Source organism: Myiozetetes cayanensis, unplaced genomic scaffold (genome assembly GCF_022539395.1).
Source record: "Myiozetetes cayanensis isolate MyiCay16 unplaced genomic scaffold, myiCay2020 scf6-25, whole genome shotgun sequence".
Classification (NCBI taxonomy): Eukaryota; Metazoa; Chordata; class Aves; order Passeriformes; family Tyrannidae; genus Myiozetetes; species Myiozetetes cayanensis.
This window is the reverse complement of record NW_026087853.1, coordinates 56,440,999-56,466,319: the sequence shown is the minus strand read 5'-3', so window position 1 is coordinate 56,466,319 and position 25,321 is coordinate 56,440,999. Positions and strand designations below refer to the sequence as shown.

Here is a 25,321-nt window from a genome sequence, read left to right as displayed (position 1 = left end):
TTCCTTAAGGTGCTCCTGCTTTGTTTGCTTTTTTTTTTTTTTTTTTTTTTTTTTTTTTGTTTCAGATTCAGTGCTTCGAGGAGCAGGTTTTCTGCTTTTACTGGGGTATTAAGTTTTGAGCAGAGATCATCTGATTGTCATCTGTCCCACTCCCCCTCCCGATCCTCTGAACGATACTGAGCGTTCTCTTGGTGGTTTTAGGCTTTTTTTTTTTTTTCTTTTTAGTGACAAGAAAGAGATGCTCCCGTGTAACTTGACCCACAGTCTGTGGGATGTAACAAGGCAGCGACAAATATAAGCTTTATATATAGAACAGTAAAAGCAGATAGACCTTGTTTCGTTGGAGAGAAAGGTAGAGAGCTGAAACTGAGAACATGCCAACCTTTTCCCTTATAGAGGGCAAAAAAATTAGGAACACTTGAACAATCTCGTCTCAGTTTAGGATTCTATATCTAACATAGACCTGGGTCTTGTTTGGGGGTTTTCATGATATGAAATGCAGGTGAGGTGTTGCAGTGTTATCTCAATGCCAGCAAACGTGTAAAAAGTTGCTGCAGTCTAGAAGAATTCCTTTCTGTGCAAGTATAATAAATAGCAGAAAATGTGAACAAAATCTATTTCGACTTAAAAGTGACACCTGATCTTGACCATGCAGTGTTCTGATAAGACAGTGTGTTCTCCTCAGCTGCTGAGAGATAGTACAGTGTCCATGTTGTAGGTACAATATGTTCAGCAAAGAAAAGATAAAGCTGAGACACTCTATCCCATTGTCTTGATGTACACAGATGGGAAGTTAATGTTGGATGCAGAGCAGATCTATTGTGACACTGCTCTCAGTTCAGACTTCTCAACTTCCAGTTCTTTATAAGTAAATCAAACCCTAGTTTTGACTGTGGTATTTTCCTGCAGTGTTAGAATAATAACACAGTAATAAGTCCATAATAAATAATAGTAAGCCCAAGGAGTATGCTCTCAGAGGATATATGCATATATATTTTTCATGAAAACATGGGGGTTTTTACCCCTTATTCTTGAACTCTTCCTGTAAAATTGCTATCAAAGCAGCTTCATGTTTTAAGGCTTAATTGTTCACTGAGATGTAAAAGAAATTAAAATTGGGGGAAAAATGTGTGCCTGCTACATAGTAGTAAGGGACAGCAATATGTATACATATAGAGATGTATGTGTACATCTCTCTGTATATACAGCAAATAATAACTGAAAATCTCTGAGTGGGAAAGAGTCCGCATGCAGGGAGAAATCACGGAGTCACAGAACATCCTGAGTTGGAAGGGACCCACAAGGATCACCAAAGTCCAGCTCCTGGTCCTGCACAGGACAGACCCAGGAACCCCACCACGTGCCTGACAGCCTTGTCCAAGCACTTCTTGAGCTCTGTCAGGCCTGGTGCTGTGACCACCTCCCTGGGGAGCCTGTTCCAGTGCCCAGCCACCCTCTAGGTAAAGAACATTTTCCTAATATCCAACCTAAACATCCCCTGACTCAGCTTCAGGCCGTTTCCTCGAGTCAGGAAATCATTTCAATTACTCAGTTATTTCCCTCCTTTAGAGTGGGTTGTTATTGGCACAAAAGGGTACTTTTTTTGGTAGTGCTTCTGATTAGGGATTCTACAGCGCTGGTCCATATGAACCACCCTGATTAGCTTCAGAATATAAAACTCAGAGGAAAGCTGTAATATATTGTGCTTCAGTTCTTCTGATTTAATGAGATGTCTGAGGGAACTTTCACTAGCAATCAAGGGTGAATTAACTCAGATTAATAATCTTATTATGCTCATTAAAGAGTGATGCATTCTCGGAAGAAAAGTTAAGATGGAGAGGAAGCAGCAAACAGGGTTTTGCAGATGCAGGTTTGTATCTTGCATGAGCTCATGGAGACCAAACTGCACTGAAAAGAGCTATGGAAAACTTAAAAACTGCTTGAACATTGATGGGAATCAAGGTACCTAGTGTAGAGCCCTAAAAGCCGGTCCTTAACTTCATGAGCAAATATTAGTGGTTTGCAAAATTAAATGTAGCTCATTCTGTAAAAGAATAATAATAATTAAAAAAAAAAAATCAAGTCCCTCTTGACATTTCAAAAAATAGCTGGAAATAATGTCAAGAAGTTGAAGCTGGCGTGTGAATACTAATTATGAAAATTATGTACTATTTGATAAAAGTATGGTTTTGTGGCCCGTGATAATTTATGTCCTTATGCAGTTGAGGGATGAAAATGATCCATGTGAGAGAAATTACAGTTAGAATTCCTCCCAAGTGCAAAATGTGTTGCAAAGTGAGGTTTTGTGTTTTGGTGCCAGATGGGTTATCCTGTTAAAAAGGAGACTGAGACTCTGCTGTACAGCTGGAGACTTACAAGAGTCCTGAACTACTCTGTTCAGCAGCTGCTTGATTTGCAACTGGCTATGCAGAACACAGAGAAATTTTTCAACAGCACATACTTTAAGTTTAAAAAAAATGATACAGTGCTATCAATATGCCATCTACTGGATTATTATCTCCTTCAGCAGAAGGCAGTTCTGCCTGTGGCAGTTAATACCTGTAAACGTATGACTAATTCACTGGTTGGACCTAACAGAGTAGATTTGCAGGACTAATTGTGTTTGCAAAAAGCCAAGTCCAACATCCTGCTGTGTGAAATTGCTTAGCTGAGACGAAGCATCAGCCTTGCAAGATGGGAAGTTTTCCATCGTGGGCATTTATTTTTATGACAGTCTTTGCTCTGTTTCATACACTGGTGCTGAAATCAGTGATGTTGGTACTTGCTGCAGAGGTTGGCAGCCGATGTTTCTTGTCCCTTGCGATGCCATATTCTTTGCATTATGCCCTGGTGATGGTTTTGGAAGATCTCATGTGATGGTGCATGTCCTCAGGTCTAATTGCAAACAAACATGAACTGATGAGTTCAACCATGTTAACACAAACATCTTTTCTTATTCGATAGTGTTGTTGATTTTATGTAACTTCTAAGCTTGGTATAGAATTGTATGCATGAATTAATGCCTATAAAATTACAGGAAGTTCATGGTTTTGAAATAAATTATCTTTTCTGCACTACCTGAGCTGGATTTTGGTGTGGCTTTGAGGCACAATGATAACCCTTCATCGTATTTCCCGTTGGTTGTAGTGTGAATGATTGAGGTGTATTTGTCTGTCCAGTTAATGATGTATGTTTGGATGGAATAAGTAAAAATTACTGCCCTGAAATCAGTCTCTCAAAACATAAAGAGGAACTTTTCTTTTTTTTTCTTAAGCTGAATTTGACTTCATGAAACTATTCTGAAGTTTGTGTTTTCCTGTCCACTTTCATATTTCCTTGGACATTTTGCTGTTGGCAGATCTAATGTGATAGTTGTATACATGTTAATTTTTTTCAAATGATGATGAAGACAGTATAGGTTTTTCATACAGCATCAGAAATGAGTCTCAGTGAATGAGTGTTCAGGGGATGGACACGGTGTGCAATAGGCTCAGGGTTTGATTCTGCAGCCACTTTTGTGGCCCCCAACACCTGAGCAGTCTGTCTGGAAAGCTCTTTGTAGAAGGGAATGCTTATATGAAGTAAGGCATTGGGATCAGTACCTAAGATTGGTGGTCCAGATGATTTTGTCTAATGAGACTTCCCTACTCTTAGCTAAAACGACAGTTTTCTGAATATTACTTGAATGCTACTGTTGAAAGGCTGTATACCAAAATATTTTGTCTAAATGACAAAAATACGACTCCTTAGAAGAAGCTTGATGTGAACAAACTTTTCCTTTGTTTTGTTTTTGTTTTTTGTGGCAGTGCACAAAAAACTTTCTGGTCACGAGTGAAACAGGACAAAGATACAAGATGCTGAATGATTTGACTGAAGTAGAATGCTTAATAGCAGAGAACAGGACCATAAACCCAGCAAGATGCACTTTAATAACAATAATAATATTTCTATTACAGCAACTCGTTACATGCATGTACAAACAACAGGGCTGTAAAAGGCAGAACTTATTTTAATGGTAGAGAAGTAGCTGGTGGTCATTTTTCCACTGTCAGCCTTAGTACACCGGTGTTACAAAATCATCTGTAATTCACAGGCTTCAGAAGAATGCTTCCTCTGTGGTTTGTAGCAGGACAAAACTAGTGTGTCATTTTCCCCCCGGATGTATTTTCAAGGTCCGCTATTTCCTCTACATTTGTTACCTTAAGTAATTATTTTTTAAGGGGTGGGAAAATAATATCTCCTCTTCTTTCAGATAAAGGTGTGTAAAGAGCTCAGTCCGAGACCTGAGGAAAGATTAAAAGGAAAGTGTTTGATGTTACAGCGCTGGGGTGGAGGGGGAGAAAGTCGAAAAGCCTTGTTTCTAGTTTTTAGGATCTTTTTGGGCTATAATCAGGCAAGGAAAGCGACCGTCTTCCAGTTACACTGATGCGAGAGTAGGTGGAACTCTGCCCCTTTCTGGATTTTGGAGTCCAAGCATGAGGCTCCCGATGGGTGCCAATGCCCTGGGCTGTAACCACGCCGTGGTTACATTGTCTCTGGCAGGTAGCCAGAGGCTATTCTCGCTTGTCAGATCTCAGGCTGAGGTCCAGCAGCCTGAGATCCTCTTTTTCCACCTCTTTTTGCCCACTCGACTGAGGATGAACTTCCTCAGAGTGCTGGTAGGCTGCTTCTTCAGCAGAAAACGCGATGCGTTTCTTTTGCTGTGGGTTCTTAATTTCATTCTTTCAGGAATTGCAGGGGTGATAACCCTACCAATTGTCTCCTGCTTAGAATTCAGGCTTTTTCCTGCCCAATTTTCTGGGCTGTGAAAGCTTTCTGATTTCTGTCAATGTGCATGATGATGATGATGATGATGCTTGTTTTCTTAATGGCTTGTAAGGACTTACATTTGAGGTACAGAAGTAGTATTTAGACATGGCTTTTGACTGCGCTATAGCTGAAGAACTACGTGCTTTTGTTGTGGACTGTGGGTGCTTAAATTAGTGGTGAAACTCCTTTTTTTTTTTTTTTTTTTTCCCCAAAGGAAAGCGTTTGGCTTAATGATTTTGTTTTGACTGGAAGCTACTTGGTGAAACAAAGGTTTTCTTACCAGAGGAAAGTTTTGATATATCTAAAAAGAACAAAAACCAAGCAACCAACACCCCATAAACAAACAAAGAAAATCCCAAAACCGCATACCATCAGATATGTGGGCAGGAGGAGCTACTTCTGCTTCTCCTTCAGAATAAGGTAACCACACTCTGTATGTCTTGGTGGGCAGAAGACTTTTATTTTTATTTTTTAAAAAAGTTTTAAATTTTATGGGATTTTCTGCTATTTTAGGGCTGACATTTGGTTATGAATGATGCCCTTGGAAGTGTGATACTTGCTTTGTTATTTTCATTTAAAGGCGCTCCAAATATCTAAAATCACCAACCTAAATTAAAAATCCAGGAGAAAAAAAGTCAGTTTTGTCAGAAAAACTAAAAAATACATTTTTGGGGTGATATTTTATCACTTAAGGTTTTGATTTCTGGGAAGCGAAAGGAAGAAGGAAAAAAAAAAAAACAAAAAGGAAGTGAGGAAAAGAAAGGACACCATAAAAATTTTTGTAGCCTTCACTTACTTTAGATTTGATGTAATCTAAAGTTAATGTATTCCTGAAGTTCCAGGTGATCTCAGGTAAATCTTAAGAATCTCTAGAATTCAGTCTAAATGTAGTAGAACAGTTGGAATTCTGCTTGTTATGCAATGTATAATGTATTTCTGCTCAGGAGACTTGCCATGGAGTTACTTTTGACATTTTAATATGTTCTTTGTGTTTGGAAAAATTAGAATTTTGGCACTTTCCTGTTTTGCTCTCATTTATTAATTTATAGTTAGGGCAGGATATAAAGATATCTTAACCCAAAATTGTAATCTCTTTTTCTGTGAGATTGTGGCTTCAGTACTATTTTCTCTATTTAATAGAAAACTATTCACAGACTGTAATCCTTATGATGTACCACTCTGCAGACAAAGAAATCTCATTTATGCCACTTGTCAAAACCAGTGTTTCTTCCTATTGTCTAGTTTTTTTCACAATGGATGTGCCAGCTGTCTTGTAAGAGTCAGATCTGTAAATATTCCCTGTATGGAAGTGAAGGAATACCTTTGTCATAAAGCATAAAGGTTTTTTTTTATACCATCCTTCAGTCTTAGTACTGTGCAATGGGTATTGTTATATTTGCTATTTCAAACACGTTGAAGGGCAAGTCCTTTTAGAAATGCTGAAGAATAAATATGACATAGCATGAAGTAGCAGATTTGTGTGCTGCTACAGGTTTTTTTCCCCCCTTTCCTTCTTCTGCTATTACTTACTCGTTTACCCCTTACCTCCACAGTATTCCTGTGTTTATTAATGTTTGCTTTTACTGTGTTTTGTCTTTGCAAATTTTTTTGGTTGTGTTCCCTCTTAAGTTTCTGCTGTATTTGTTGATACAAACAATACTTCAGTCAACCATCAGAGAAATCAATATGTGAATATTACATAGTGAAGAAATAGCTGTGGACAGAATTTCTCAATATCTTGCTTGTCAATATTGATTAATAGCTTCTGTGGAAAGAAGCAGAGAAGTGTCAAAAAATTTCTGGTGTGTTTTGTCTCCTACATGCTGCCTTAGGAAGGTAAGACTTGTTTGCTGCCAGCTAGTGTATGTTGCCAGAAGTGTTGTTTCCCCGTCCATTTACATATTCTTACTGTTGTTATTTATGAATTATCATATTTGATTGATTTATAGTCACAGTTTCCTTGCAGGAAATGGGTAGGTTTGCTTTCCATTTGCCCGTTATGAAAGTGGAAGCTGGTTGAAAAGCATATTTATGAATTACTGCAGCCCTTAGTAAATGGAGTGAGCATTCACTGAGCCCCATCTAATTGCAAACTAACGCCTTTCCCTTTCGGTTGGAGGTAGAGCTGCAGCAGAACATCTTTCTAACATCTCCATGCAAAAGTCTTCCAGGCCACCACAGTTGTACCCAGAGGGATGTGTCATCATTGGCTTTGTTGCTGTGCCCTGGCTTAGAGAGCATCAAATACACCCTCTTGTGCAAGAACAGGCCAACAGGGGTTTATAGTGGGGCCCAATCCCTGTAATTTCACCCTTGTGAAATGACACTCTAACATATTTTCAGTGGGTTTTGTAGGTGTTTATAAAACTTTGTTGTGGTAGTGGGAAGGGAGGCTGTAAGTGGTAAATAAAGCAGCCTATTCACGCTTTATATTGTTGAATTCCCAATACTTGATCCAGTTTTTCAGGTGGCTGTGTGGTTTTGTTGATATGAATGGCTAAATAAGAGTAGGAGCTTGAACTTTGTGCCTCACAATTGCTTTGTGAACAATAAGCCCAGCAATACCCTTTGCCCACCTTGTGTGTGCCATCCTCTTCGTGTCTGAGTGATTTTGCAGCCATATGTTCATTTCAGGCTTGCCCGTGGCACTAAACAAGGGGGGAAAACCAGAGATTTTACTGAAATGTGGAAGAGAAAAGAAAAAAACCAAATGTGTGGGGAAAATTGAGCTGACAAGACTGAAAAGCAGCTGTGCTGTGCTCTGGGTGTCATTAGGTTGTTGAGGAAGTTTCCTCCTCCTGAGGCAAAATAATGAAATGTGTGCTCGATGTGCAAAGAGAGACTCTCCCTTGAAAACAGAGAAATAAAATCAATTTGACTACTGCTTCACTTAGTGGTTTGTTTTGGTTTTTTTTTGTTAAGAAATATTTTTCAGGGTGGGTTGAAGCTCAGTGAGGGTGTAAACCAAACAGCTGCGTTCAGTAGCTGAACCTTTGAGCTGCTTTGCTGAAACCGATCAGCTGATAATTAATTCTTGTTTTCTGTGCCAAAAAGCCCAAAATAGCCATTGTATTCTTACTACTTATCAGTGACTGGCACAGTCCATCAGCACTGCTGTGCTTCAACCCCTCTGTTCTACGGAGAGTAGAGAGGCTCCTGGCATGTGCAATTCTGACAACAGGTACTGTTGAGTTTTTGTTGGTTTTGATTTGTTTTCCTCCTCCTTCTGTGAGTGGAGCCAACCGTTTGCCAAGAGACAAGATATTTGTCCTAATACCTGTAATCTGCAGTGGATTTTCTTTTGAGTGAGCTGAACAAGTCAAATCTGACGCCTTTTCAATTTCGAAAGGGGACAGCCTGTTGACTGCACTAACCTATTGAAAATAGCCTTTGAAATGCAGACTGTTGTTTAGGTGCTGATGTGTTTGGAGGGTACAAAGTAGTCGGGATGGGTAGAGGAGACATCCTGACCTCTTTCAGGAAGTCTAGGCTTGCAGCTTGCTTTGTTCTACTCTCAGCCGAGGAACAAGGTTGTTTGGCTTAATGCAGATGGTAAGGTTTGGGAAATTAGTCTGTAACCATGGTGCCTCGATGACAATGGGGTGAGGGGGGGGTCAGGACCCACCACAGCATTGCTGCTTCCCTTCTGTTTCCTTCACTAATCGTCTTTAACGTTGCAACCAGTGCAGCCTGGTTGTTTGATTTGGTGAAAAATCAGTCTCAAATCCCGCTTTCTGTGAAATCTCTGCATTCATACATGAATGACGTGTGAAAAAAATACTGTCCTCGAGTGCACAGACAGTGAAAGAGGCTAATCTGCAGTTGTTTTTTTTTTATTTACTTGTAAAACAACTGTTTGTTCGTAAGTGTACACAGTTGTGTTGTATTTGGCTTAGGAAAGCTTGTGAAAGCAGACATTTAATATATTCTATTTCTTTAACTCATACCTCTGTTGCTGTTTCAAATACCCTAGTTCTTTCCCTAATTTCTACTCAGCTGGAGCTCTTTGGCTCAAGGGCAGATTGTTATCTGTTCCTGGGCACAGAGGGAATTAAAATGCTGTGAAAGCTAAATAGTAAGATCTGTTTTAAAGACAAAATAATCAGTTTCTTCAGATGGACTCGGAAAAAGCTTTCATGTCTATCTGTTTTAATGTCACAGGGTGTGGTACTGCTAGCTTCATATGTACCTAAACTGACAAAATTTAAACAGCTTCTGAAATAGCTAGGAAGAAATACAGAACATGTGTACCAGAACTAAAGGTTTAAGGAGAATGTTTCCTCTGTGTAGACAAATCACCCATCACTGGCTTATAAAAATGTAGTTGCAAAGGCTTAAGCCGTTCCCATCAAACGGGTCATGTACAGAAGTTGGTACTGCTGTCAGATTTACATATTTTAGTGTTCACTCACATCATATTGTTGCTTAATCTTGGTCATGTCACGTGTTAAAATGGCACTTCTATATTTAATGGAAAACTGGTCCAAATAACAGCTGGAACACGAAGTTTTTTGTCGCCCCAGGTTACATCCAGCAATTACCTTGGAAGAAGCAGCATGGAATAGTTTAATCTGCCTTAAATCTTTCCATGTTCTAGGGAATAAAGGGATCCTTAAGGCAGCTTGTGCCACTGCTGCAGAAGAATATTCAGTACCTGTAGCAGGCTCGTTCTTGTGAGTATTTGCAAGTACTCACCTGGAGAAAGAAGTAGACGTGTTTTCAGAAATTCAGTTGCCAATTAGGCTGGAAGCAAACAAGGATATCCAAGCAATTCCCTCAACCACTTGATTTTCAGGGAAAATATTGGAAAGTTTCACTTCAGAAAGTCAGAACTGAGAAGTCACCAGAGCCATTCTCGGACCTGATAGGATGAGATAAGATATCAAAGGGGTGATGATGGGAAAACAGGCTAATTTCAGTATCTGTTGGAAGGGGGCAGATAAAAAGGGACATTATGTGCTGAATGAATAAGCTGAAATATCGATGTTATTCTAGAGGTGCTCTTTTTATCTGTATCTTACCAGGGGCTGACTGCATCTGGATGCTGCTCTTTCTAAACAAAGATAAAAACCCAAAAATACTGTGTGTGTACAGAGTGAGAAAATACTGGAGGGAAGGAGACTGGTTAGGCTCTTCTTGTTGCTGCTCAGGACTCAGAAATTACAGCATTGGTGTAACTTTTAATTCTTTTCAAAAAAAAAAAAAAAAAAAGCTTAAAACTAGTTTTAAAAATATGGCTTCAAAGTTCTCCTGGTAAGAAAGCAGTAAAAACTTGCACTTTCACTTCAATTTTAGGGGCAATAGAACAGATTCCTCCTGGGCTACAGATCCCTGTGCTCCATATACTTTAAACCTCACAGATTATGTACACCTTGTGCTAACTTAAGGGTAAATCTTCTACAGTTCTCCGGATACCACTGTTTTATAGTGTATCTCTGTGTGAGTGTGTGTAAATCTTAGTGCTCATTACTTACCAAGCACTAACGAGGATGGAGAGGGCTCTTACCTGATTCTTGTTAATTTAATGAAAAGGAATATGGCTGTGGGAAAATCTCTGGAAAGCATCTGCAAAAATAGATCCAAAACATCATTGTGGATGCTCATAAAAAGAAATTAAAAATTGGCAAATGGTATCTAATTCCATTGGTGTGGGTTTTTTTGAATGTAAGAATATTTTTTTGCTCAAGGGAAAATACATAAATATGTACAGTGTATCTGCCTATGTGTAAAGGGTTTCTAGTTTTAGGCACATAATGAGGTATGAAAATTTGATTTCTGGCTATCTTTTCTCATATATATATACACACACATATATATATAGATACATATACGAATACTTCTGCTTCTATAGAATGAAATACTTCAAAACAGCTGATTTTTTTGCTTTTCCAACAGCTAAGGCATCAAATTTGACTGCACTTATGCAGATAAAAATACCAAATTATCTCTACAGATAACACAGTTTGGTTTTTTTTTATATATCCTGGTACTTCCTTCCAATGCAAGAAATGGTGTTGGAGACAAACATTATTTCTGGAAAATACATTAAGCTGGAATTATCCTGCCAACTACCACTTTTGCAGTCTTTTGGTTAGACAGTGAATGAAAATATCTAAACTTTCTGTAGATTCCTCATGTTTCAACAGGCTGTTCCAAATAACTCCCCTAGGGATGGGAAGCAGTGGGTGCTTTCACAGAGTCTCTCTTAACTGGCTCTGAAGCTTTTTCAAAGTTGACATGGTAGGTATCTTTCCAAATCTGCTTTAGTTAAAGATCTTGATCTTTTCAGCCCTCAAAAGCTTTTATGTCTTACCTGAATATGAGGAAGAACTTCTTTACTGTGCAGGTGACTGCACGCTGGATTAGATTGCCCAGACAGGTTGTGGAGTCTCCCTGACTGGAGACTTCCAAAAGCCTATGTGGGAATTAATATACAAAGGTTGGTTGAAGAGGGAAAATTGATGGAGTCATGCCTTCACAAAAAAGCAGCTATGGGTGGTTTTGGACATGGTAAGGGCCACTACTTCTTCATTTGATTTGGATTTTTTGCTTAGCACTAGTCCAGGGATCACTCTTAAATACTGTTTGTGTAAATGCCTGTTTCTTAAAATATCTGAATTTCCATGATGACTTCATTTGGAGTATGAGGAAGAAAAAAATGAATGGCATAAACTAAAATTAATTTACAGTTTTGGTACATTTCTGGATAAACTCCACTGGCATTCTTCCTGCTTAAAACTATAATCCACGGTTTTTGCTACAACTTGAGATACGTATAAGTAGTGGAGGTTGGTTTTGAAGGTTCAGTTGTCATCCACTTGTTGAAACAGGAATAATAGAAGAGAATAACTCTTACAGTAATATATTAAAACACATATATGTATGTACTCATAGCGAACATCAAGATGCAATCTTCTACATGTTATATGGATAAAGAGTACAGGAACTAACTGTCCCAACTTCCTGGTATCCAAACATGCAGGGGCACTCAGGTAGCAAAGCTTTCTGACTTCTCTTCCTTTTATATTTCTTTGAGAGTGATCTTATTGTGGGCAACAAAAGGCCTTCTCCTCTCAACTTTGTGGGGTTTCTTTTTGTTTTCTGAGTGACATTTATGAAAAGTTTGCCCTTAGTGGGTACTGACTGGGTGTTATAGCAGTTACCTAATGTCCCAGGTACACCCTTAGAAACTCTTTTGTTTTTCACTTGAATCTTTGAAGCCTTTCTTTTAAAACTTGTTTTCCTTTGGTTTTTCCTAATGTTTTCTACAGAAATAGGGTGTTGCTATCCCTCTGCATAACACAAGCAGGGAAAACGCAACCCTCATCAAATTAGTACTGATCAGCTTAATAATGTGCCTTCCAAGGTATAAAAGGGAAGAATGAAGTCATGGTAAGGGGTGCATTTCCATTTCTCTTAGAATTCAGTATTCAATAAATAGTCAGACAGAATTCAAGTCAAAAAAATCCTGTGTGCCCGTAAGTAATCGGGCAGTTGCATGTCAAGAGAGGAAGAGTTGCACATCGTGGTTAAAGGATGTCTCTGTTGGAAATTGAATCTGGATATTTTAACGTTGAAACTGTGGCAGGATCTGTGCCACGAAGAAAAGAAGAAAACAAAACCCCCTATTTAAGAACCAGTCTCTGAGGTCAGTGACTGCATTGTAATGTCAGAGTCACGGCAGTCCCTTCCAATTAATAAGTAAGAAATGCAAGACTGTGTTTCAGAGAGGAGCTGGCTCTGATCATCAGCTGGCATCTGCAACTTTATTCCAGCTACAGATCTGGCCATTAACCAAATGGAGACATCTTTTAATTGTGAGCATTGTATCTTTGCCAGCTCAATTAGCACTTTCAATGCTTTGATCCAAATTGGTATTTAAGACTTCACTCTAAGGCTGAGCTTTCACGAGAACAACCAGCACTTCATGTCAAAAATGAAAAATAATCTGAGGTTACCTCTTGTTTTTCAAAACTGAATGAGCTCTTGAGAGATAATGGCAGCATATAAAACTGTACAGGAATATATTCCAACCTGTGTGCAGCTTTCCACCCTTGCAGACTGTATTCATTTTGTGTGATACTGATCAGTTCAGTGCCCACCTGACACCTTTCTTACTCACCTGCAAAGCCAATTCAAAAAGATTGCGTATTTCTTCTGGAGCAGGCAGAAGGCATGGAGGTGGATAAGAGAAAATCAGGTGTTTATGTGGAATGTAATGATATCTAATACCTCTTTCACTAACAGAGAGTATCTGTGCTAAGAGTAGGCTGGTTTACTTGTTTAAGTCAACTGTACTAGCTGAGTCTACTTTTGTGCATGGTGCTTTTTGCCTTTATCTTAAGTATTTGGAAAATCTAGAAATATTATTTATCAAGCTGTCAGTAATATTCCCTTATGGTAAGTCAGGGGTAAAGATGGTGGAGGCATTAGAAGCAAGTATTTATGCTGAAAACTTTAGGGTGATTCGTGTAGAAATCTGTTTCTGGTTATTCCATCAAACGGTATGAAGAGTATTACGTAAGAAATTTACTTGTCTTTGCTATAGAGAGTTATCTGGATGGAATTAAACCCAGGATCAGTCTCACCCAAATACAGCTGACCCAGTGGGACTGGGTCTTGCACCCACACTTTTGTTTCTTCTGTGCTCCAGTTTGTCAGACCATCTTAAGTTTATCATTCTGCTCTAGAATCCCTGTTATTTTTACAGCGTTCAATGTCAGGCTATTTTTCTCTCCAAAGGAATTTATAGAAAGAGAATAAGGAAGGAAGGTTTTGGATGAGCAGAATGTGTGATGAAAGTGATGGAGTCCAGCATAAAACTGCTGAGAGGAACATGATGAGAAAGAATCCCTGTTTTCTTCTTGGGTTATTCAGCTGACCTTAAGAAATGACCTTTATAAATGGGTTTTTTTGATAAATGCTGCCAGAAGTTTCATTAGAGCTGTGCTTTGAAGGATAATGAGCAAAACTTTTAGAGAGCAAAGCATCAAAAGTTACGTTATTTAGAAGCAGATAAAAAGAAAATTATGTCCTCGTCTTCTGAAATCAAAACATCAGGTAGATACAATCTGCAGGAATTAACTGAGGAGCAGAAAGATGCTGCATTTTAAATGGACCTTGGATCAAAACCACCTACACAAAACCTCATTTTGGGGTAGTTGTTACTCCATGACATTTTCAACCCTTGGCAATGGTGTCCAAGTACGCCTGCCTGGGTGAAACCAGGCAAAAACTATTTGCCTTTACGGGTACTGATGTGTCTTTGCAGGAAATGTTTTCGGGGAAACCTATTTTTCTCCATCTTTATCTGTAGTCAGCTCTATCTCTATACTGCACATATAATCAACTAAAATAATGGAAAGTGTTGCTGTTGATGATGAAAGTACAGTCAGATACCTTGTGCTTTTCATGGGCCTTCCTCTCAAAGGGCTGAGTACATTGAATTTAGTACTTCTGTCATAGAAACTAAAAAACTTGCAGAGACTGAAAACAAATCATGGCCTTCAACCATTGAACCCTTTAATACTGGGGCAGTTAAGACTTACTCTGCTGGGGGGAAAAACTAATATTACTAACTTAGAAATTTTTATTAAAATAAACAACCTTTTATTTTGTGAGTATAAAATGTAGTGTGAATCTAGTGTTTAGCTATTCCCTAAAAGCAGCATTCCTCAAGGGACGTTTCCTTTGAGTTAGAAAGGAGAATTATAGGAGAGAAATACAGTTTCAACTGCTTTTGTTTCTCCTGAAGATCATTAGTAGACTTCAGATTGACATTAGGAACAACTTTCTGACATATATACCACTTACCTCATCCTTTCCTTTTTGTGTCTTTTTATATAAGCACAAGATAGTGCAGTATTTGTGGCTTTGGATCATAATATATGTTACAGGGTTATGTTTAACTTTGGGTAACCAGAGCTTTTTTTATAACTGAAAAACCAGCATGTATCTTAAATTTTGATCATTTGATTCCACTGAAGTAGGTGATCATAAAATAACAACCAAGTTTTTACTTTTTTGTTTGATAGTGTGTGCCTTTATGAAACATTAATACACAAACCTAATTTCTTATGAAATTCAGTGGTAGCAGGTCACTGTGGAATAGTTCAATGAAAAAACATGGTAAATATTTCTTACAAAGGAAGCAATTTTGCATCAATTGCAATTTTGCATCAATTCACATGTGGTGACATCATCCCACTCATCAAATGGAATTTAGAGACATTTTAGATTAAGCATGTAATTTTCAGTACAGAGATGTGTTAAAAAGAATCCTGTTGAGAATAAAAATGATGTCATTATTTTTACTTAGCTGTGTAGAGTTTTATAAGGTATAAAACAGTATAAGGTATATACTGCTTCTGTTATTTTAAAATTATCCCTGGAGTTTTGTTACTCAAAAACCATACTTCTTTTAAACTATTATGAGCCTATTATAAAAGAAAAAAACAAAATCCCTTTTTGTTAAACTACTGTGCTCCTTTGCTAGCAGTTCAATATTTAATTAAATAAGAAGTGGTCTCAAATATCAATGATATGGAAAACTGAAAATATAAAATAAATATGGTTGAGAAAGCCTAGGAGGAGATAGGACCCAGTCCTGTATTGAACACAGGTTTGTTTGTCTTAGTTTGCACTTTTAAAGCGAGGTGTTGTGGTTGTAGTACATCTTTTAATTTTTTCTTTATAGGCCCTGTGGTGAAAAGTTTCTGTTGTTACTACAGAAATAGGAGATTTTGAAGTGTTAAACTGTCATATTGGTGCAACTTCATTACTTGTTTTTCTTCTGTTGTGGGATTGCTTAACTTGGTAATAATGGGAACTGTTTCCTGGGGAAAAAACCAAACAAACAAAACAAAAAACAAACAAACAAACAAACCCCAAACAACAACAAAAAACACCAACAAATGAAAAAACTCTAAAAAGCCAAACAACCCAAAAGCTTTGAAAGAGCAGAAACAACTAATGTTTTGAATCTGGAAGATAAACAGTTTTTAGAGAGACTCTTAAGTCTCTTCAATAATCCCCCATACATGCACAAGGAAAAAAAAAAAGAATACTATGCTATTACGGTAATACTTGGGGTTTATATTTTGTGGACTGAATGTTGGTGTTCCTTGAAATCAGAAAGAAACAATATCATTTACTTGAAACCAGAACTTGTTCCCGCTACCAAGAAGTGCGTGTAAACATTCACTGGATTAGTCCTTCCTGACAGCACCTGAGTATCAGCAAAATAGAAGCTTGTTTCTTGTTTTGGTGAAGGTGAAACAAGATTTGAGTTTCTATGACTGAGTTCCATTTCAGACAATGAAGCTGGAATTGTCTATAATCCTTCCTGTTGTGAATTAACATCGAGATGCCCCGGATGAGAGACCTTATTGTTTGAAAGGAAAAAAAATGTTGTTAGTGTACTAACAGAGTCTGCAGATGCCATTGTCAAACTTCTGCATATAGTCTCTATAATTTTTCACTAACAGCATGGATTTAGACCTGCGAAATTGCTACAGAGGTCAAGAACAGGGGGGAAAAAATAGCAAAGCAGTCCAACTAGTACTTGTGCTATGTGTTTAACCTGCACAGGATTCATGGAGTAATGAGGACAGAGTAAACCTCTTAAATGAGTTCACCATGAAAAAGTCTGCCTCTTAAACTCAGGGATACAACAATTTTTAAATCACCCACTCTCCTGGTTGATTTTAATGTGGGCATATCCTGGCAAAATAACCAGCAGCCAGAAAGGATCTGTTTTCAAGTTCAATTACTGTTAATACTACATAGGCAACAGCCTACATTAAATGACTTCTACAGCAAGGAAATGGAAAGAGCAGCACCATGCAATGTAAATTTTTGGGCTACTATCACACAGAAGAATAGGACAGATGTAATTTTTATCCAGGTTTTCAGCATTAATTAGGATCCTTTGGGTTTTGGGCTTGGCATATGGGTAATGAACTTTGATGTTAGCAAATTACCCTTGGATTTAATATGTGCAGTGCACATAATTGGCTTTTTTTTTTTTTTCTCATGAGTGTAATAATTCCTTTCCTCATGAATCATGACATAGGTGTCCTTCATGTGGAAATAAAGGAATGACTAAATATTGGTGATTTGTTCCCTATTTGTTTTGTTCTGATGTCACATCAAAGCTATTTCTCACCTCTTTCGTTCCAAATGAAAGTCAGATCTGTAGCTAAATTTGTGTTGGAAAAAACAATACGGAAAATATATTTGTACATTCCGAGTAACATGCCATTAGATCCGTGAGTTGCCTTCCTTCAGTAGAACTACATAGTTACTATTAGTAACTGTGTGTGCCTGAACATATTGCAACCACCTATATTATTGACTGGAAATAAATTGATCCATTTTCTTCAGAAATTGCATTCCCGTTTTAGGAAAAAAAAAAATGGTTTCTATCAATTGAACCAAATAATAATCTTTTTCCAAGTAGTTTGTGTTGTTTTTCTGTGCTGATTCAAATATTAAATTATCTCTACCAAGAGCAGACTCATGTGAATGCCTAGTGAATCAGGAAATATAAAACAATTGAAGCTAATTACATTGTTTCTATAAAATGCTCACATTTATTTTTATAAATAATCTGTTGGGTACAAGTATATTGGGCGACTTCTAGAGGGACTGTTCTTTACTGATTATCAGGAAAACTATCAGGCAAACAGCAAACCTGATTTTATTGCTTTTCATCCTTCCGTGAAACTTCTGTTCTTGTACTTTTAGAAAATGGGTCTGTGTAACTGAGAGGTGGGAGAAGTTTGGAGTGTGTGGGACTGTGGAGGCTCTGGAAGGCACTATGGGTTGGTACTGTGGAAGTGTGCATTGCCAGAGAGACCCCAAGAGATCTGAGTTAGGCTGGAGACTCTGCTACTTCATTGCAGAGGACTAATTAGACAAGGTAGGAGTCTTTTTCAAATAATTTATGTGGTTCTGATAACAGGGTTCAATTTTTAAATTGCAGGCTTGCTTTAAGTTGCAAGCATGTTACAAAGCCACAGGAATGATAATAAAATCACTTTTTTTTTTTTTCTCCACGTGAAAAAAAAATAATGGTCAAGAAATACTGTGTGTAAGTCCACTTCTTGTGCTCTGAACTGTGAGATGATGTGAGTATTAATGGGATTCTGCAATACCTAGCAAAGATACTGGTACTTGTGTGCTGCTGGTCTTCTATTGCTGCTGCTTTTCAGACTCATATTTTCAATGCATATTACTTTTCTTTGTCCTAAAGACCTGACTGCTTTTCATTTTCTGATACACTTGTGATGCCTCTGGAAAGTTAACCACAATCTTAGTCAACTCCACTGGAGGGCTCATGACATAAATAAGACAGAAGTGCAGGTAGGAGCAGAGTTACGTGTAGACAAACATGTAGAAAATGCAGATAAAGGCAATTGGAGGGTTTTGAATTTATAGAATCATTAACCAAAATGATTAATCATAACGCATCAATGAGATTTTATATTTCCTTTCCTGAGCTCAGCTTTGCATGGTCGATTTAGAATTTAACAGAGGGTAAGAGCTTCTGTAGAAACTATGGAATGAATTAACATCCTTCCATTCTTTTAGAGTCAAGGATGTCTTGTAAACCATAATTCCAGGATCATAAAGTGAATTGTAAGCTATTCGTATGGTCTTAGGTGACCTATAAATTTGATATGCTGTAGTTGAACTCAATTTAATTAGAACTTTTTTTCCTAAAACTCTTTTGATGTGGACTTTGAGTTGTGTTTGATTCTTCTTCTCTTCACCTTATTGTATTGCCATGTGATGTGCAGTGGGAAAGAGATGACATAGTTGCCATCAGGGAAGCAGTTTAGACTGTATAGAGTTCAAGGATAGTGATGACAAGGTTGATTATCTATGGGTAAGAATCAGGGGGAAGGAAGGCTAACAAGGAGATGTCCATAATATTTTTCATACAAACATATTTAAAAGACCCTCATAAAAATAGTACAATGAGTAGCTGGGATTATTGCTCAATATTGCTGTATTGAGTCCTAAAATTTAGAGCTTATTTTATCCTCAACAAAAATTCAGTTTTGGAAGACAAAATGGTCTAGGTTAAACATAAAAAGTGAAGTTTTAACCTTTTTTTTTTTTTGTGATGAATGTTAGTAGGGAGTCAATTTATCCTTTCCTTAAGGAAGAACTACAAGCCATGCAAGAGTTGGTTTACATGGTAATGCTTTACCATTGTTTTAGAAAAAACCTTATTGTCAAACTTACTGTCAGGGTGTCACCAGATCAGTCACAGCTGCTGTGTGGCTGCAGGGATTTTTATCAGCACTGTTCTCAACCAGTGAACATGGTCAAAAGAGGAAGGCAGAATGAGGAGATTGTGTGTCCTGAGTCTCAAGACAAAGTGTGCATTACTTTGAGGAGTAAAAACTATTTCCTGCTGTTGACAGCAGGAAGTCTTAATGAAACAAAACAGATTCCTTTCAAAATTCTGCCTGAATAGTGCAAATTCTGTATTACAGTGTCAAACGAGCACATTAGAAAATGTAAGATTTATGTGTCAATATTTGGCAATGACTCCCTATGGAGTACAAAAAAAAAGAGTTATGACAAATAAAGTTATGACATTGACAAGTTTCAGGGAGAAGAAAGTCATCTAAAGCCAATAATGCAATGGATTTTTTTTTTTAATTTTTAATGAGCACATTAAGCCAGATGGCATGATTAACGATTACAAGTGTAAATGTGTTGGTCAGAGAAATGCTAGATTAGAGACATTCACCTTGGATGTTTTGTTTGATTATTATTGCAAAAAGGAGAATCCAGTGGTGCTTGAATTTCAGTGTGCACTTGAGATTCTTGACAAAAGAAACCAGCAAATGAACCTAAAAGTACTTAGATTGAAAACGTTGAGAATGTGTACTGTAGAACACAGTAATTTGCTGAATGTTTATAATTAGAAGAGGGATTTAATGCAGACTAAAAACAAAACCCCAAATCATTCAGTGTGTTTTAATTGTTGATTTCCTGCTTAGTGTCCAGTTGCATCCAGAAATCTTTGCTTTATGAAACCTCAGGCAATCACAGAATAGTTATTGTTGGATGGGACCTCTGGAGATCACCCAGTCCAACCCCTTTCCAGGGCAGGACAACCTGGAGCAGGTGACACAGGAAGGCATCCAGGTGGGTTTGGAATGTCTCCAGAGTGGGAGACTCCACGCCCTCCCTGGGCAGCTGTTCCAGGGCTCTGCCACCCTCAGTGTAAAGAAGTTCTTCCTCATGCTGACGTGGAACTTCTTGTCTTTTAGTTTACGGCCATTGCTCCTCATCATGTCACTGGACACCACTGAAAAGAGCCCGGCACTGTCCTCTTGGCACACACCTTTGGGATATTTATTTGCATTAATGACATCCCTTCTCAGCCTTCTCTTGTCCAGACTAAACAGGCACAGCTTCCCCAGTCTCTCCTCATCAGGAAGATGCTCCAGACCCCTGCTCATCTTTGTGGCCTCTGCTGGACCTTCTCCAGTAGCTCCTTGTCTGTATGAGTGGCCCAGAACTGGACACAGTGCTCCAGATGCAGAAAGCTTGTTAGAAACGTGATTCATATCAACCTGCAAAATCCCTTCTTTACCCTGATCGTTGCTCTTTGAGCAGCAATTTTGTACCAGTAGATTTTATAAACTTTTAGTGTAGGTAAGTGTTAAGATTCACCTTTTATTTCCTGTAAATGGATGTGAAAATAGTTTTGAAAGCTCATTTTGACTGGTTAATCACAGTATTCTTGTAAGGAACTAAAAAAAAAAAAATTTTTGTTGGAAGAACAGAGATTTATTAATGGTTTGATTCTACACATAGAATTGAGTGGGTTTGCTCTGATCTAAGTACATGTGGTCTATGGACTTTGGCTCTTAAAAAAAAATTAAGCATGCTATGTATTCTGGCAGTGAGCTTTAAAACTGATGTTTGGGCTTTAATTTGTGAATGGATTAGGTTCTAAAAAATTTGCTGAAGGGTGGAAATCACTCAGTTTGAGTGATAGCCCTCCGTGGTGACTTTAGCATTGTAACACTAAGCATGTCTGGGAGTGTTCAAGGCCAGGTTGGATGGAGCTTTTGCTTCCTGTGTCAGGGTAAGTTAGTAAAGAGTGAAAACTTCAAAATAAACAATATGCAAATGATTGCCTTAGGAGCCACTCTGTCCCTCTTTTGGGGACCAAGACCTTCAAATTGTGTGACTGTGCAGAGCTAAATGCAGACACACACAAAATATGCAAGTAGGACAGATGCTTTAGCAGAATTATTTTAGATCTCTGCAGTAGCTGCCCAGGGTTTATCTTTGTCTACCCATTGAGCACAACTTGTCAGGAGAGAACTGGGTGTGGATGGCCTGCCAAGTGGTTGAACAAGAAAATCCCAATTCTAGTTCCTTCTGGAGGGAGGATGAAGACTAGAAATACCTTGTAACTTTGAATCATACGTGCAGTGAGATATTGTGTGCAACTCTGAGAAAATGCATATTGCAGGTCCAGAAAAGAAAACCCAGCCTGCTTGTCCATGTCTCAAATATATATATATTTTTTTTTCCCAATCTTCATTCTGACAGGGGCTCCTAGGGCTCACAGCAATGTGTTTTAGTAAATAAAATTAGAAGTTGATGGTAACAGTGCTACATAGAGAAGCGACAGTGCTTTGCATTCAAACGACTCTCCAGCACACAAGACAGTGAGTATCCCTTAAATGGGCAAGGAAATGGAAGGAGAATCCACACAGTCTGCCTATTCAGCGCTGCTCTGTAGGGAAGAAAGAATGATGCTAGTATTTGGCACAATCAAGTAGGTTCCTAAATGACATGTTAATTAGGAAGGCAAACAAAACAAGAGCCGTAGAAGCAAAATATAAATTTTAAAAAAAAACAAACCAGTTGTGCTAGCTGATACCCATGTGATTTTGTTTGTTTGTGGGTTTTTGGTTTTTTTTAGTTTAAAGAAGTCTGCACTGGGTTTGTATTTTAAAACTTGTTGTTCCCTGGCAGGCATTCTCCAAGGAAAAGATAACCTACTGCATTTCACCAGTTAATAGTGAGAAATTTGTGTGGTGTGATTAACAAACCTGAACCTGCACTTAAGTAAAAGAGAAAACGCTTTTCATGATAGAATAAAATAAGAAATAAAATTTTATTGGACTACTTTCTTTTGCTCATGTTTGCTCTTACTGATCTCAGTGGAATTGTCCTTATCACAGGGTTCTACACCTCTTAAGCTAGTACCTCCATTATAGACATGAAGTACTGTGTGAAGAAACATTAGAATAAGAGTTCTAATAATTTTTGTACATGCTCAGTGAAACAGAGAGAGTGTTGTCCCAAAACAGCCACAAAACCAGGTACCAACTACAACTACCAAAACTTTTCAGTGTTTATACATTTCAGCAAAGAAAGGCACTCATGTTCCTTGGCTAGAAAATAACTAGTTCTCTTATTAATTTATATTCTATCTTCTGTTAGTTAATGACTCTCATGCTAATTAGTCCACACACTCAGTCTTTCTCTTTTGGGTCAGTGGGTTTAGTGGGTTGGTGGCCCTGAGTTGGTGGTCGTGATCTCCCCCTGCCAGAATTACCTTTCACCTGGTTGGTGCTGATTTTCAGCACAGTTGCTGTGTTGGTTTTGTTAGCTTTTCTTCTTTATCTTGGGGGTTCTGCCAGATGTCCTCCTGGCCTGTAAATTCTGCGTTCTTTGTGTCTACTACCAGTGGTACATCCTTCCTCCCAAGCTTGGTTAACATCCCCCTAGGCCAGTGGTTATTGAAGCATGTGAAGCCCTAAACCTTCAAAAGTACAAAGCACAGCTAAGAGAGTGCCATGTAAAAACCTGTTCATAAGTTTTGCTTTTTGTTCTATGTTTTAATCCTTGTAGGGGAATAGATTCACAGAAGTGTGCAGTAGGTAGTGCTGTAAATCAAACAAGGTTTAGGAAAGAACATTCTTCAGAAATGCTCAAAATTTCAGAATCTGTTTTGTGAAGACTATAAAGCGTTTATACAACCACTATCGATAAAAACACAAACCATCTCCTGCACAAAAGGCATTTAGGTATCAGTGAAGTTGGAATCTCTTTTTGGGTAGATACTGGGACAGTTTACCCTGGTATAGAAATGTGTCCTCTTAAATATGAAGCTGGGCATGTAATACATGGTAGGTGGTACAACTCTACCACTAAAGAAGTTTCTTCTTCTCTTCTGCTTGTGATTTCAGTGGAGTAGCCGCATTCTTAGGTGTTAGTAGAGCATCTGGGGAGACCTTGATCCTTGGCATGCAGGATTTTCATAAATAGTAGTAGCAATACATGGGGTTGAGAGATAGAAAGGAATAGCTGCACATGGAACTTCATCATGGATAATTACAGACACCCCAGTTGCTTGGAAATTCATAATTTCTTATTGAGGGTTCTCAGTGTTTTCTCATGGCTGTAGTTTGCAAGGATTTTTTTGTTGTTGTTGTTGGAGCATTTAGTTTTCTTTTTAAAGTAGCATCTATTTAAAAATGAAGGTGCTTTTAAAGATTTTTAATTGCCATTCTAATCAGCCTCTATTGAAAAGTATTAGAAAGGTTACTTTATTAAAGCAGTGTCCGCTGTAATTGTAGCAGAGAGATATAAAGCCTGGAAACTTAGGAATGCCACATAGTAAGTACAACGCATGGGTTTTGGTGGCCAAGGTTACAGTTAGTGGTGTTCCTCAATGAAATTATTTTAGAAGCCAATGGCCTGTCATATGCAAGGGAGCTGTAATTCTGGTACGTGCTCTGTGAAAGAGAAGACTTTTTATCTAGTGGAGCTGTCATTGCACCATCAGCTCTCAAAGGCTGTGGAAAGAAGATCGATTGCTGCTCATGAACATGGTGTTGAAATGTTTCTCCACTTACCAAGGATTTCACTGTAAAAAGGACATACCCTTTTTATGGTATTCCAGTAAATATGGTATTCCAGTTGATATTAAGATAGCCAATTCTTGTTCTTAGCTCTACTACAGACCTGCTATATGACCTTGAGCAATAATAATAATAACAACAGAATTTTGGATGGTAAAGCACAAAGAATACCTGAGCTGTTAGTTTTTCTCAACAAATCATAATGGAGACTTTTATCTTGCTTTTACTATGCATATTAGAAAAGATTCTTTTTCACTTGTTTATCTGCAAACTTTGATTATAGGAAAAACAAAAGCAGAAATTAATAGCTTTAATCCCTAAGGCTTGGAAATAACAGCACATTTATCAATGAGACACCTTATTCCATGTGCTGCATTTCTCCAATTAGATTTTGCTTATCTTTGAAAGAATATAAACTTTGCCTATCTTAAATCATAGACTAGACAAGATGTTTTCAGCTTACACTGGATTTTTTCCTGTTATATATGTCTTCAGCAGAGTATCCTGAAAAATCTTTGATTTGTAGCAGGTACTTGTTTTAAATACAAGTGGTCAATCACTTAGAGTAATGCAGTTATAATAGTAGAAGTTGTTACCTGTGGTACTTCTTCAGTAAGAAGAGTGAGAGTTTTTTTTTGTTTAGACAAAAATTAGAGCTTTTTTTTTTTTTTTAATACTCCAAAATGACTGTTCTTGTTTTATCTGATTTTTTTTTTCTTCTCTTTGGTGAGAGAAGGGGTTGATTTCTTGAGTGAAGAGACAGCTATTTTGATTGAAATGACTTAGGTAGGAGCAGTGCTACTGCTTTGAGTCAGCAGTTTTGTGAGCAGCCAGCACTTAATCTGATGGGAAACCAGTGTCATGCTTCTCTTGCTGGCAGACATGCATTTCCTTCTGTATGCATGAGTAGACTTGCCTACCAGGCATATCAAGGAAGCAATCTTGCTGAAGCTTTATCCAAACCCTGATCTATCTCTATCTCTCTCTCTCTGTGTGACTGATTATGTATAATCACTGGTGTTGGCATGAACAAGGAGAGGGGGTCAGGTGGTGACAGTCTGTCTTAAACCCACCACAGGGGGAAAAAGAAAGAAAAAGATGCTCCTGGATGCTGTCATGAATTCACTAAGATAGTCAATTTGACATTAAGGCAACCCCATTCCAAATACATTTCCAGTGCTGTATGCTGTGATGTATTTTATGCAGACTGAGAGGCAACAACGCTCTCAGGATGTGTTTATCAGGTTGTAGCTGTACTCGTGGGTGGTATTACATGTGTGCTGTCTGGCGGGTCTTTGTGCCCGGCGGGGTCGTGACTGGTGCTGGCAGAGCCTCACAGAATTCCCCCTCTGCATCTCCCCACGTGTGACTTTGGCCAGAAGCCAGGGCTGTGCTTAGCTGGGGTGAGGGTTTGTTTTTTTGGTTTTTTTTTTTGAATGGTGGAATTTTCATTTTCGGTTTCCAGGCGGCTCTGCTCAAATACAGTAAAGGGAGTTGGCAGCCTGCACTGGTTGTGAAGCAGTTCTGTTTTCCCAGATACCTCTTTCCTAGGGATTTGGAGCTCCAGTGGAGAAATCCAAGTAGAATTTCCAGACCTG

At 38.2% G+C, this 25,321-nt stretch overlaps 1 protein-coding gene across 1 annotated transcript in view; it reads left to right on the top strand.

Moving 5' to 3' along the window:
• The window catches only part of LUZP2 (leucine zipper protein 2), a 113,267-nt gene that overhangs the window by 359 nt on the left and 87,587 nt on the right, over nt 1-25,321 (top strand). The gene's annotated exons all lie outside the window — the stretch shown is intronic.